Raw genomic sequence first — 13,610 nt, 5'->3', positions numbered from 1 at the left:
AAAAAAAATTGTTGAGTGACAGGAGTCAAACACAAAAGAGTGCATACTATCTGATTTCACTTACGAGAAGTTCAAGGATCAGCTAAAGTAATCTATGCTGATAGAAATCAGAATGGTTACTTTGGGAATTTGTGGACAGTGAAGGAGCATAAGGGAATCCTCTCAGGTCTTGGAAAGGCTCTATATCTTGTTTTCAGTGGGGATTACATGGATGTGTGTGTGTGTGTGTGTGCATGTGTGTGTATATGTGTATATATACACGTATATATGTATGTATATGTGTATATATGTATACACGCACATATATACACATGTAATATTTAAATACATGTAAAAATTTGTCACGGTATACACAAAATTTGTATATTTTACTGTGTATATGTTATGCCCCAATACAAAATTAAAGAAACAAGAAGTAAAATATGCTCATCAAATAATTAAGCATTGCAGAAGTGTATACAATGTAAAGAAAATCATGATTAACATTTTTTTTTTTGGACAGAGTCTTGCTCTGTTGCCCAGGCTGGAGTGCAATGGCACGAACTCAGCTCACCACAACCTCCACCTCGCAGGTTCAAGTGATTCTCCTGCCTAGCCTCCCTGGTAATTGGGACTACAGGCACGTGCCACCATGCCTGACTAATTTTGTATTTTTAGTAGAGATGGGGTTTCTCCATGTTGGTCAGGCTGGTCTCAAACTCCCGACCTCAGGTGATCTGCCTGACTCGGCCTCCCAAAGTGCTGGGATTACAGGCGTGAGCCACAGCACCTGGCCGATTAACATTTTTATGTATGTCTCCCTGAACTACTTGATCACATCCATATTTCCTTCTTCAAACTGTTGCTAATATCCGTGCCATCCAAAGCCTTTGCTCTATCTTTGTGTAGCACCAAACCAAGTGATATAGATTAAAAGCTTCAACCTTCATGTGACAAAGTTCAGCAGCAATACTGAGCCCCTTCTTCACATAAAGAGTACTGTACATGGGGGGCCCTGTCTTTCCACCCCCTCGGGGGCAGCAGCGGCAGGCCCACCCCCAGTAAAAAAAAAAAAAAAAAAAGAGTAGTGTACAAAAATGAGTCACAACCAGTGCCCTCAAAGAATTCAGTCCAGGGAGAGAGACCACAGGGACTACAAACCAAACAAAAACCCCAAGAACTGTAATACCATGCCTCGTAGTAGAGTTTCACAGGGCCATGAAAATGAGTTCAAACTACTGGACAGGGAATGACACCTTACAATTGTATAGAGCTTGCAGCTTTCTTTTTTTTTCACATACAGGTTCACAAACTTGTTTATAACTAATGAAGAAGTTGAATTACTTGCTTGGATTGCTAGTGGAAGAGTTGGGACTAAAACCTAAGTATATACATATATATATGCACATAATACATTGGTTACTATAAGTCTGCTGCCAGCAATACCTGCTTACTCCCAGATGGAAACAGCAAGCTGACACAGCCTGAGCTCCACTGGCCAGGTTAACCAAGAGGTCAGGCCATTGAATGCCCTTCCACCAGGAGGCTTTACAGAGTAGTCCCGGGGAGGACAGAGTCCTCCACTTACATTGTCACACTGCCTCTAACCCATCTACCTCTAGCTATCATCAGACCACCAAATATACCGGGAAGGTGGGAGGGGAAACAGCCTAGAGAGACAGCAGGTGGTCTCTGTGTTGGAATCCACATTTATTGGATTTACAGAGCCTTCTTCCTTCCCAGTTCTCCCCTCATTCCCACTCTTTCACTTTGGTCTGGGAACTTTTTCCTCTCTCATATGTCCGGTACTCCAATCTGCTTTCCCTCAGCCCCCCACATTCATCCCTTTTCTGGTCCCCTCTCCACCTTCAGAAGTGAACATAGGTTTTTCACCATTCCACCGAACTTTGTCATTCTGTTCACATTTCCTTGTCTACTTGGACAAGAAGGCCGGAAAGCTGCTTTTAGACAACACGACCCAGGGCTGCCACTGGGTGAGGGACCTAGGACCCTTCACTGCTTTGGTGCCGGGCCACAGCTGTTCAGAGGTTCTCCACTTTAGCTGAGGGATGTCTGAGTTCCCCCGCCTTTCTTTTTATTTATTTATTTATTTTTTTGAGATGCAGTTTCGCTCCTGTTGCCCAGGCTGGAGTGCAGTGGCACAAAGTTTCGCTCTTGTTGCCCAGACTGGAATGCAAATGGCACGATCTCGGCTCACCGCAACCTCTGCCTCCCGGGTTCAAGCGATTCTCCTGCCTCAGCCTCCCGAGAAGCTGGGATTTCAGGCATGTGCCACCATGCCCGGCTAATTTTGTATTTTTAGTAGAGACGGGGTTTCTCCATGCTGGTCAGGCTGGTCTTGAACTCTCGATCTCAGGTGATCCGCCCGCCTCGGCCTCCCAAAGTGCTGGAATTACAGGCGGGAGCCACCACGCCTGGCCCGCTCCCCGGCCTTTCTAGGGAGGGAGAGAGAGACATAAACTTGACTTTCAACATTGAGGAGTTGACTACCTAGAGGAAAGGCGGTGGCAGGGAGTCACCGCCCCAACCCTCGGCTGAAGGCCTTGTGGCAATGGAGGGTCCCCAGTCCGGACTCCAGCTCCCACTCTCGCACCTTACAAAATGAAACCACCTCCGCGGCATCTTGAAGGGGCTGAGTAACCACCCCACTGACCGTCCATCCCTGTGCCGGGAGAGAGCCTCCCGGGCCTCCCGCTAGGCCAGGGCCCGAGGGTCCCCTCCCAACCCCCACCCCTCGCTCCCGGTTCCCTTGCTCCCCTCCCTTCCCTGACCGCCCGCCCAGCCCGCCGCCCCCGGCGGCTGGCGCGGGCGGTGCAGCATGCGGCAAAGCTCTTTGCATAAATTATGCTCATGACGCAGCAGCTAAAAAAATCCAAGTAGCAGAAGGAGGGAAAAAGGGGGGGGAGGGATAAGGGGGGGTCGTGGAAGGGGGGAACGAGGAAAAATATATACCTGACCGACCCCCACCCGGCTTCCCCTTCCCGCTTCCCGGCCGTCCCCCTCCGCCTGGCGCAGCCCGCGGAACCCCCTTCGGCTCTGCCCAGCCCAGGCTAGGGGCCCGGGGGCGGCGGCGGGTCCCAACCAGCTCCCGGGCCGAGCCGAGCCCAGCCAAGCCGAACTGGCTTCTTTGTCTGCGGGCGGCGGCCGCCGTGGCCCTGGCCCCGGTCCCCTGGCCCGGGCTGTGAGATGAATCTCTAATCGGTGGCCGCCGGGCACCCAGGGCGAAGGCGGCTCGGGCTCGGGCTCTGGTAAGTAGCGGGGTCCTGGGCGGGGAGGGGTTTGCACGGAGGGGGAGGGGGCCGGGCAGGGGAGGTTTCGGGTTTGGTTAATATGCAATGCCCGTAATTAGCATAATTTATATATTTATGATAAAGAGAAAAAAAGCCGCGGGGCCGGGGCGGCGGGATGCGGTGCCGGGGCGGCGGGGAACTGTGGGAGCCGGACCGCGCGCGGTTGCCCGCCTGGGGCCGGACACCCGGGGGCCGCGCCCTTGCCCGCACGCGGGCAGCCCTGGACCTGGAGCGGAGAGGGTGGCCGCCAGGTGGACCCGGTGGGGAACCTGGACCTGGCCCCTCCCCGTTTCTGTCCCTGGAACCCTGGTGGGGTTCGGACCACAGGGGACGCTCTTCACACAGACCCAGTGCGACGAGGAGAGGATCCTTGCCCCGCTGGAGAACGCGGGCGCCTGGGTTCCCGGCGGTTAGGGCCAGCTGGGGCGGCCAGGGTGACCTGTCACAATTCTCCTGAATGAACAAACTCTGGGATGACCGGTGGGACTCGGGGTTAAGGACCCGGGCGTTGCTGGAAGGGTGGGGCAGTGATGGGAGAATCACCATCAGGCAGAGCATGAGCACTTCATAAATATTTAATAACGATATTATTATTAATAAATAGTCATAATAATGGGCCCGATGTAGGCTCCCTGGGCAGGCTCACCTGGCAAGGCCAAAGGAGCTCCCAGCATACCCTGTATCCTCCACTTTCGCGGCAGAATGCCCCGCTTAGCCCGAATGGAAGCCTAAAACCCTCACAGAATAGCGTCTGCTGCTGGGCAGGGGGAAGTCAGAAGAGTTCAGGAAGGCTTCCTGGGCCAAAGAAAAGAGGCTCTTTGCGGAGATTTTAAACCTCATCTGCCCTTCCCCAATTCCTTGTTCCAAAAGTAGAGGGCTGGTCTCTAATTGTTCATATACATGTATCCCACGCCCCTTATTTGGCAATCTAGAGGTAGCCAACATTGACTGGCAGAGGCCTTCGGAGGAATAATTCCATATATTCCATTTTGATTCAAGCCCAGGTGTTCAAAGTGATACTTCTGTTACCTGGTACTTCGCTTATCTGCTGTAGAACTTCATTTCTTCATTGGTTCAACAAAAATACCCGCTCAGTGCCATGCTCTGAACAATTCAGACAAAACTTCTCTCATGGAGTTTTTATTCTGGGGGTGGACAAGTAGATGCTAAACCTGAAAACAAACAAGGTAATACCATGAAGTGATTGTTCGTGAGTGTGTGTGTGTGTGTGTGTGTGTGTGTGTGTGTGTATATAACCATTTCTTCTGTTTTGTACCTGGAAATACTTCCTAAAGTTAAGAAAAGTGAGTCAGGGGCCAAGTGCCATGGCTCATGCCTGTAATCCCAGCACTTTGGGAGGCCAAGGCAGGTGGATTACGAGGTAAGGAGTTCGAGACCAGCCTGGCCAAGGTGTTGAAACCCCATCTCTACTAAAAATACAAAAATTAGCCAGGCGTGGTGGCACTCACTTGTAGTCCCAGCTACTCGGGAGGCTGAGGCAGAAGAATTGCTTGAACCTAGGAGGCGGAGGTGGCAGTGAGCCAAGATCATGCCACTTCACTCCAGCCTGGCCGACAGAGTGAGACTCCGTCTCAAAAACAAAAAAAGAAAAGAAAAGTGAGTCAGAAGAAATTTGCTCTTGTAATGTTTGTTTATCTGCATGTTGAAGGAATTTGGGATAAGCTTATATTCTCGTCCCCAAGATATACTCACTATAAAATTATCGGAGTAATCTTTCCCTTTTTTTCTTTTGAGACGGAGTCTCACTCTGTCACCCAGGCTGGAGTGCAGTGGCACAATCTTGGCTCACTGCAACCTCCGGGTTCAAGTGATTCTCCTGTCTCGGCCTCCCAAGTAGCTGGGATTACAGGCGAATACTGCCACGCCCGGCTAATTTTTTTGTATTTTAGTAGAGACAGGGTTTTACTGTGTTGCTCAGGCTGGTCTCGAACACCTGGGCCTCCCAAAGTGTTGGGATTACAGATGTTAGCCACCGCGCCCAGCCGTCTTTTACATTTTAAAAATTCTTTATAATTTAAAACGTTTTTATGTGCATGCTTTACTTCAGTTCAAAATAATAGCAATGATAATAACACATATATAGTGTTTGCTTCATTCTAGGCCCTGTTTTAAGTGCCTTCTGTGAATATTATTAATTTAATCCTCATAATAACCCATGAGATGGTTACTATAATTTGATTCCATTTTGGATAAGGAAACTGAGGCTTAGAGGGACTACCTGTAGTAGAAGCAGTATTCAAGCTGGGTCTTCTGCCTTTAAACCCCATGCTCTGTGTCAAAATGTTAAAATCAGGGTTCATGAGGCAGAAGAGAGGGTGGGATCCAGGAGAAACTGTCCAAGGGAGGAAGGCTTGGAATGAGAAACTGGATGGGCACTTTAGGAAGGGGTCAGTGTGGTCTGGGTTCTCCAGAACTCAATTCTACATCTTTGAATTTTTTTTTTTTTTTTTTTTTTTTTGAGACAGAGTTACACTCCATCACTTAGAGTGCAGTGGCATGATCTTGGCTCACTGCAACCCCCACTTTCTGAGTTCAAGCAGTGCTCCCACCTCAGCCTCCCAAGTAGCTGGGACTATAGGCGCCCACCACCATTCCCCAGGTAATGTTTGTATTTTTAGCAGAGACGGAGTTTCACCATGTTGGCCAGGCTGGTCTCGAACTCCTGACCTTAAGTAATCTGCCTGCCTCAGCCTCCCAAAGTGCTGGGATTACCAGTGTGAACCACCACACCCAGCCTATACTACGTCTTTGAATTCATTTTTAAGTAGCCCCAGTATGGGAAATGGAGCCAAAACATTTGAAATAGGGTGTGTGTTTTGAGGGAAAAGGTAGGAAATATGAAGAGGCTAAGTGATGTGGCTACGACAAAACCTCGTATCTTATATGTTTTCAGCCCATATTCATGAACCCGGTTATATACCATATATTATCCTAGGGACCAGAGATATGATGATAAGCACATGAGCCCTGCCTTCCTGGAGTTTACAGTCTACTAGGAACATACCAACTTTTCATTTTTCACATTCCTTCCTTCCTTCTTTCTCCTTTCTCTCTCTTTCTCTCTTTCTTTTCTCTTTTTCTTTCTTTCTCCTTCCTTCCTTCCCTCCTTCCTTCTTTCTTTTCTTTTCTTTTCTTCCTTTTCTTTTTTTAAGACGGAGTTTCACTCTTGTTACCCAGGCTGGAGTGCAATGGCATGATCTCGGCTTGCCGCAACCTCTGCCTCCCAGGTTCAAGTGATTCTCCTGCCTCAGCCTCCCGAGTAGCTGGGATTACAGGCATGCACCACCACGCCTGGCTAATTTTGTCTTTTTAGTAGAGATGAGGTTTCTCCATGTTGGTCAGGCTGGTCTCAAATGCCTGACCCCAGGTGATCCGCCCGCCTCACCTCCCATCGTGCTGGGATTACAGGTAAGAGCCACTACGCTTGGCTCTACTCTCCTATTTTTTTGGTCACCTCATTACTCTTTTTTCTTTCTTCTGTGTGTGTGCCTAGCTGATCTGACAACAGCTTGGCAAGACTGTTAGCTCTGCTGATGGTTCAGGGTGTAGAGGCGGGGGCCGGTCTGGAGCAGAATTGAGATCCTCTGTTTTCTAGCGTCTCCTGAGTCTTGGGGGCCAGAGCAATCACCATCAGCCTTCTCCTGTTTCCTGAGAGGAGGCTCTGTGTGGTGTCAGGAAGATGGGGTTTGGGGAGGTGGACAGAGCCTTGAAGTTTGAATCTGCCACTGACTCTCCAGTGTCCTTGGTCAAGTCACCTGACCTCTCTCTGCCTGTATGTACATATAGATAAAAATGAAGATGATTAGCCAGGCACGGTGGCTCACGCCTGTAATCCTAGCACTTTGGGAGGCTGAGGTGGGTGGATCACCTGAGGTCAGGAGTTCAAGACCAGCCTGACCAACATGGTGAAACCCCGTCTTGGAAAAAAAAAAAGAAAAAAAATGAAGATGATTGTGGTAAAAGCATCATGCTAAGCATTTCATTTACGTGATCTTATATCATCATAATAATCCCATAGGGCTTGCTTATTTAATCACCATTTTATTTATTTATTTATTTATTATTTTTATTTTTTGATCTGGAGTCTCGCTGTGTCGCCCAGACTGGAGTGTAGTAGGGCAATCTCGGCTCACTGCAACTTCCACCTCCGGGGTTCAAGCAATTCTCCTGACCCAGCTTCTGGAGTAGCTGGGACTACAAGTGCCCACCACCATGCCCAGCAAAGTTTTCTATTTTTAGTAGAGACAGGGTTTCCCCATGTTGGCCAATCTTCTGGTCTTGAACTCCTGATCCCAGGTGATCCTCCTGCCTTGGCCTCCCAAAGTGTTAGGATTAAAGGCATGAGCCACCACACCGGCCTAGTCAAATTAGAGAAGGCATTTAAGGATTTCTTCTGCTAGGATCTCAGGCTATTTTAGGGAGTTCTGATTTGTTTGGGATTTCCCAGTCCTTCTCCTATGTATCTTGGAATACTGCTCTAAACTCAAAGCAGGTCCAGAGGAGAATGACAGGTAGAATGAGGTTCTCTGGCTCATTCCTCCCCACTGAAAATCCTGCATGGCCCTGGACCTCTTTGGATTCTCAGGGTATACAAATGCCTTAGCACTCGCAGTTCCTTTTACCCTAAGACTGCTTGGGGTTTTGTTTTTATATTTATTTATTTGGGACAAAGTCTTGCTCTGTCACCCAGGCTGGAGTGCAGTGGAATGATCACAACTTACTGCAGCCTTGACTTCTGGGGCTCAAGCAGTCCTCCCACAGGTGTGCACCACTACACCCAGCTAGTTCTTTTTTTGTTGTTTGTTTTGTTTGAGTTGAAGTCTCGCTCTGTAGCCCAGGCTGGAGTGCAGTAGTGCAATCTTGGCTCACTACAACCTCCACCTCGGGTGGTCAAGCGATTCTCCTGCCTCGGCCTCCCAAGTAGCTGGGACTACAGGTGTGTGCCACAACTCCCAGATAATTTTTTGTATTTTAAGTGGAGATGGAGTTTCACCGTGTTAGTCAGGAAGGTCTCAATCTCCTGACTTTATGATCCACCAGCCTCAGCCTCCCAAAGTGCTGGGATTACTGGCATGAACCACCGCGCCCAGCCTAGTTTTTTTGTTTTTTTGTTTTTATCTTTTGTAGAGACGGGGACAGTGTCAAACTCCTAAATTCACATGATCCTCCCAAAGCACTGAGATTATAGGCATGAGCCACTGTGCTCAGCTCTGTCTGGGTTTTTAGATGTTAGCAAGGAAAACAAGGGGTAAGTGAGCCATTTGCTAGCCAACCGGAGTGCCTTGCCAGGCCCCATCCAGGGGTTTTTCAAACCCAACTCACTGGAGAAAGAAGGCAAAGGAGAGGGCCCTTGGTGTGCTCTGCTTCCCACCCCAGCTTTAACCAGAGCAGCTCTGCTATGATCTGTGTATGTGTTGGGATTCTACTGCTGGGATGGGGACAGGAGCTCCTTCTCTTGAAACAGACAGCTGATTGTCTCTCCCTCTTGGCCTTCAGGCTGTGGGCACTACATAGCATCATGGACTCAAAGGAGTCCATCCAGATGTGCTATTTATGCAGTCATTGGGGAAATGGTCAAAAAGCAAACCAAAGATGGCTTTCTAGTCACTGGAACCCAGCCACAGCTGAGGCTTGAAAAAAATCTGGAAAGTTCCTGACAAGGAGATGGGAGCAGTTTCAGAGAAAAGTCTGCATAGATACCAAGCAAGGGGAACACACAGGGAGGGCACAGCTCAGAGTCAAAATGCTAAGTGTCTACTTGTCAGAGAGGTGTTGATATCACATACATGTGTAATAGGAGCCATCTAAAGATAAGACAGGGAGAGATGGAGTCAGATCTGGAACAAGGGAGGTCTTGGACTCTGCTCTGCCTGGATTTCTGGTGGGTTGAAATCTGGCTGGTGGGTTGGAGTGGGCTTAGGTGTGGCTAGAGGCTCTGTCTCAGGACAGACTTTGCCCTTGGCTTAAAGGACCAGACACCAAGAACCCAGGTCCTCATAGCTCGTAAAATCTTAAGGGTGGAAGGGATATCAGAATCACCCAACCCTTATCACTACTTGAATCCTCCTAACACAGTCACAAAGTGGACACTTGCCCCTGCTCACTCCTTGTGAGTGGCCATAATTGGCGGCAAAGAGCCAGAGGCCACAGTGAGACTATGAGCAGGCTTTACTCTCCTCTCAAGGAGATGGCTTGCTGCTCTACGATGATTGGCTACTGCTGCCTTACGCCTAATGACCTTCTTTGAAATTGGAAAATTCTTCTCCCCATGAAACGTATGTATCAAGCTGAATGCACCCAGATTCACCTTGCATAGCTTTCATTTCAATTTTGTCTCTTCCTCTTATTTTCTTTGCAAATGACCTCTACATTTAACAACTTTCATAGCTCATCCCAATTCCTAGCCAGAGGTGATGGTAAATTGCCAAGTTCTCTGAAAAACTCATGGAAGACTACCGTGTACAAAATCTGGGGGGATAGGAGTTTAAGACTAGCCCTGGCAACATAGGGAGACCTCATATCTACCAAAAAAAAAAAAAAAAATTAGCTGTCCATGGGTAGTCACAGCTACTCTGGTGGTTAAGGCGGAAGAATCACTTGGGCCTGGGCATTTGAAGCTACAGTGAGCCATGGTCATGCCACTACATTTTAGCCTGGGCAACAGAGCAAGACCCTGTCTCAAGAAAAAAAAAATCTGAGGGAAGACATGAACCAAGAAGGAGGCTAGAGCCCCAGTGAGGTAGGTGGATGCTCACCAGTTCTTCCAGAAAATTCCCCTGCCCCTCCTGCACCCACTCATCCTACCTGAAACGGGAAGGCTCAATTCCTCTTTTTTTTTTTTTTAATTGTTAGGTATCTGGAATCGCTTGCCCTCTCCTTGACCCCCACTCTAGAGGGGCTAGGGAGGGAAAAGGAGGGAAGGAACCTCATGGTTCTCCTTACCTGGTTGATCAGGGAACATTCTGCCAAGCAATGAAGATGCTAAAACCCCAAGGGATAATCCATCTGGCAATTCCATTCCTAGGTATATACCCAAAGAATTGGAAACAGGTGTTCAAAAAAAATTATACCCAATAGTCATAATACACTATTCACAATAGCCAAAAGTTAGAACAACCCAAATATCCACCAACTAATGAACGGGTAAACAAAATGTAGTATATCCATACAATAGAATATTATTCAGCCAACCAGGCATGGTGGCTCATGCCTGTAATCCTAGCACTTTGGGAGGCCAAGGCGGGTGGATTACCAGGTCAAGGGATCAAGACCATTCTGGCCAACATGGTGAAACCCCATCTCTACTAAAAATTCAAAAATTAGCTGAGCATGGTGGCGTGCGCTTGTAGTCCCAGCTACTCAGTAGGCTGAGGCAAGAGACCTGCTTGAACTTGGGAGGTGGAGATTGCAGTGAGCCAAGATTGCACCACTGCCCTCCAGCCTGGCAACAGAGCAAGACTCCATCTCAAAAAAAGCAGATTATTCTGCCATGAAAAGGAATGAAATTCTGACACATGCTACAACATGGATGAACCTTGGAAACGTGCTAAGTAAAAGAAGCTAGACACAGAAAGCCACATATTCTTTAATCCCATTTACATGAAATATCCAGAATAGGGAACTCCATAGAGAAAGCACATCAGTAGTTGCCAGGGCTTGGGTGGTGGCAGTGGAAGGTGAAAGACTATTCGTGGATATGGAGTTTCCTTTTGGGTTGATGAAAATGTTCTGGGACTAGACAGTGGTGATGGTGGCCCAGGCGTGAATGTACCAGATTCCACTGTATGGTGCACTGTAAAGTGGCTAAAATGGTTAATTGTATGGAATGTGAATTTATCTTAGTCTGTTTGGGCTGCTTTAACAAAATACCATGAACTGGGTAGCTTAAAAACAACAGACGTTTATCATAGTACTGAAGGTGGGAAGTCCAAGCTCAGGGTGTTGCTGTCTGGTGATGGCCCACCTCCTCATTAACAGAGCCTTCTTGCTGTGTCCTCACATAGTCAAAGGGGTGAAAATATCTCTCTCACACTAGAGTCTCGCTCTGTTGCATAGGCTGAAGTGCAGTGGCGTAATCACAGTTCACCACAGCTTCAACCTTCTGGGCTCAAGTGATCCTCCCGCCTCAGCCTCCTGAGTAGCTGAGACTACAGGTGCGCACCACCACACTCAGCTAATTTTTGTACTTTTTGTAGAGATGGGGTTTCGCAATGTTGCCCAGGCTCGCTTCGAACTCCTGGGCTCAAGCAATTCACCTGCCTTGGCCTCCCTAAATGCTGGGATTACAGGCATGAGCCACTGTACCCAGCCTCAGGCCTTGTTTATACAGTCACTAATCCCATTCCTAATTACCTTGCAGAGGCCCTACCTCTTAATGTTATCACCTTGGGGATTAGAATTTCAGCTCATGAATTTGGGGGGAAGGACACATTCAGACCGTAGCAGAAAGGAAAGGTGAATCCAGAACACCCCTCTGGGTTTTGTTTCCCCATCTGTCACATGCAGATAATAATGTCCCCCATTCTCGACACCCCCAGAGTTGGCATGAGTAATACAGCAAGCAATTTGTGTTACATAAAATGCCTAGCATACAAGATGCACTCAAAATAAATGTTAATTGCTTTTTTCCTATAAAAGTGTCTAAACCTATTTGCCTCATTTTTTTTTTTTCTCTTTCTCTCTATCTGTCTCTTTCTTTTTTGAGACAGGGTCTGCTTCTGTCACCCAGGCTGGAGTGTACCAATTACTGCTCACTGCAGCCTCTGCCTCCCGGTTTCAAGCGATCTTCACACCTCAGCCTCCTGAGTAGCTGAGACTATAGGCATGCACCACAATGCCCGACTAATTTTTTTATTTTTTATTTTTATTTTTGGTAGAGACAGGGTCTCACTATGTTGCCCAGGCTGGTCTCGAACTCCTGGACCCAAGCAATTCTCCTGCCTCGGCCTCCCAAAGTGCTAGGATTACAGGCATAAGCCACTGTGCCCAACCTATTTTCTTTATTTCTTACGACTGTGGTTTGTGGCTCCAGCCAGACAACCTGTCCTCACATGAGGGCTTTGCCCGCTCCTCACTGCACAGGGCAGGCTGTTCACCATCTGGGATGTCTCACCTCCTCTCTTACAGGCCACTGTGGTCTTTGGGCCACTGTCACAGAGTTGCCCAAGGAGTGATTCTATGATGTTCCTCCCCTGAATCAGACTCTCTTGGAGTAGTTGGGGGAAAAGGTCTAGGGACCTGCATTTATATTTTTATTTTTAAATTATTACTCTGTGCTTTATTTATTTTATATATTTTTTCTTTTTTTTTTCATCTCTGCCTATTTTGAACATTTATTTGTTTTTTGAGACTGAGTCTCGCTCTACCCTGTACTTTGATACAAATACTAAAATTTTTACTAAATGCTTCAGGAGACCACTTTAATTTATTTTTATTTAATTTAATTACTTTATTTATTTGTTTTGAGATTGAGTCTTGCACTGTCTCCAGGCTGGCGTGCCGTGGTGTGATCTTGGCTCACTGCAACCTCTACCTCCCAAGTTCAAGCAATTCTCCTGCCTCAGCCTCCCAAGTAGCTGGGATCACAAGTGCCCGCCACCACGCCTGGCTAATTTTTTGTATTTTTAGTGGAGACAAGTTTTCATCATGTTGGCCAGGCTGGTCTTGAACTCCTGACCTTGTGACCCACCTGCCTCGTCCTCCCAAAGTGTTGGGATTAAAGGCGTGAGCCACCTCGCCCGGCCTAATTTATGTTTTTACCATCTCTTCCAGGAAATCTGCCCAGATTTCTCTCTTGCTCCTTACCTGAGTCTAAGGTTCTGAGTGTCAGGGTCAGATTCACCTTGCGTTCTACTGGGTGTACTCTCTCCCATTGGACTGGGGGAGCCCCAGGGAAGATAATTGGCCCTTTCTTTACTCTCCTCACCTTAAGCCCAGATGTTTCTGGTTCTTCTCAATGTTGATTCTCCTAGGATGCTGTAGGAAATGCAACACTTTAAAGTTCTTAGAATTCTGTTTTTTGGCTGGTGCAGTGGCTCATTCCTGTTACTTAGGGAGGCCGAGGTGGGTAGATCACTTGAGGTCAGGAATTCAAGGCCAGCCTGGCCAACATGTTGAAACCGTATCTCTACTAAAAATACAAAAATTAGCCTGGCATGATGGCACATGGCTGTAATCCCAGCTACTCAGGAGGCTGAGGCAGGAAAATCGGTTGAACCCGGAAGGCGTAGGCTGCAGTGAGCACAGATCACACCACTGCACTCCAGCCTGGGCGACGGAGTGAAACGCTGTCACAAAAAA

At 47.9% G+C, this 13,610-nt stretch overlaps 1 protein-coding gene across 1 annotated transcript in view; it reads left to right on the top strand.

The window, feature by feature from the left end:
* Positions 1 to 2,761: 2,761 nt before the first annotated feature.
* The window catches only part of POU6F1 (POU class 6 homeobox 1), a 33,742-nt gene continuing 22,893 nt past the window's right edge, over positions 2,762 to 13,610 (top strand). Inside the window, exon 1 of the mRNA XM_037744661.1 lies at positions 2,762 to 3,248. The gene's annotated coding sequence lies outside the window, so the exon portion shown is untranslated. The remainder of the gene's footprint in view (positions 3,249 to 13,610) is intronic.

The sequence above is a fragment of the Cebus imitator genome, unplaced genomic scaffold (genome assembly GCF_001604975.1).
Source record: "Cebus imitator isolate Cc_AM_T3 unplaced genomic scaffold, Cebus_imitator-1.0 Scaffold181, whole genome shotgun sequence".
Lineage (NCBI taxonomy): Eukaryota > Metazoa > Chordata > Mammalia > Primates > Cebidae > Cebus > Cebus imitator.
This window is presented reverse-complemented; position numbering and strand designations above follow the sequence as displayed.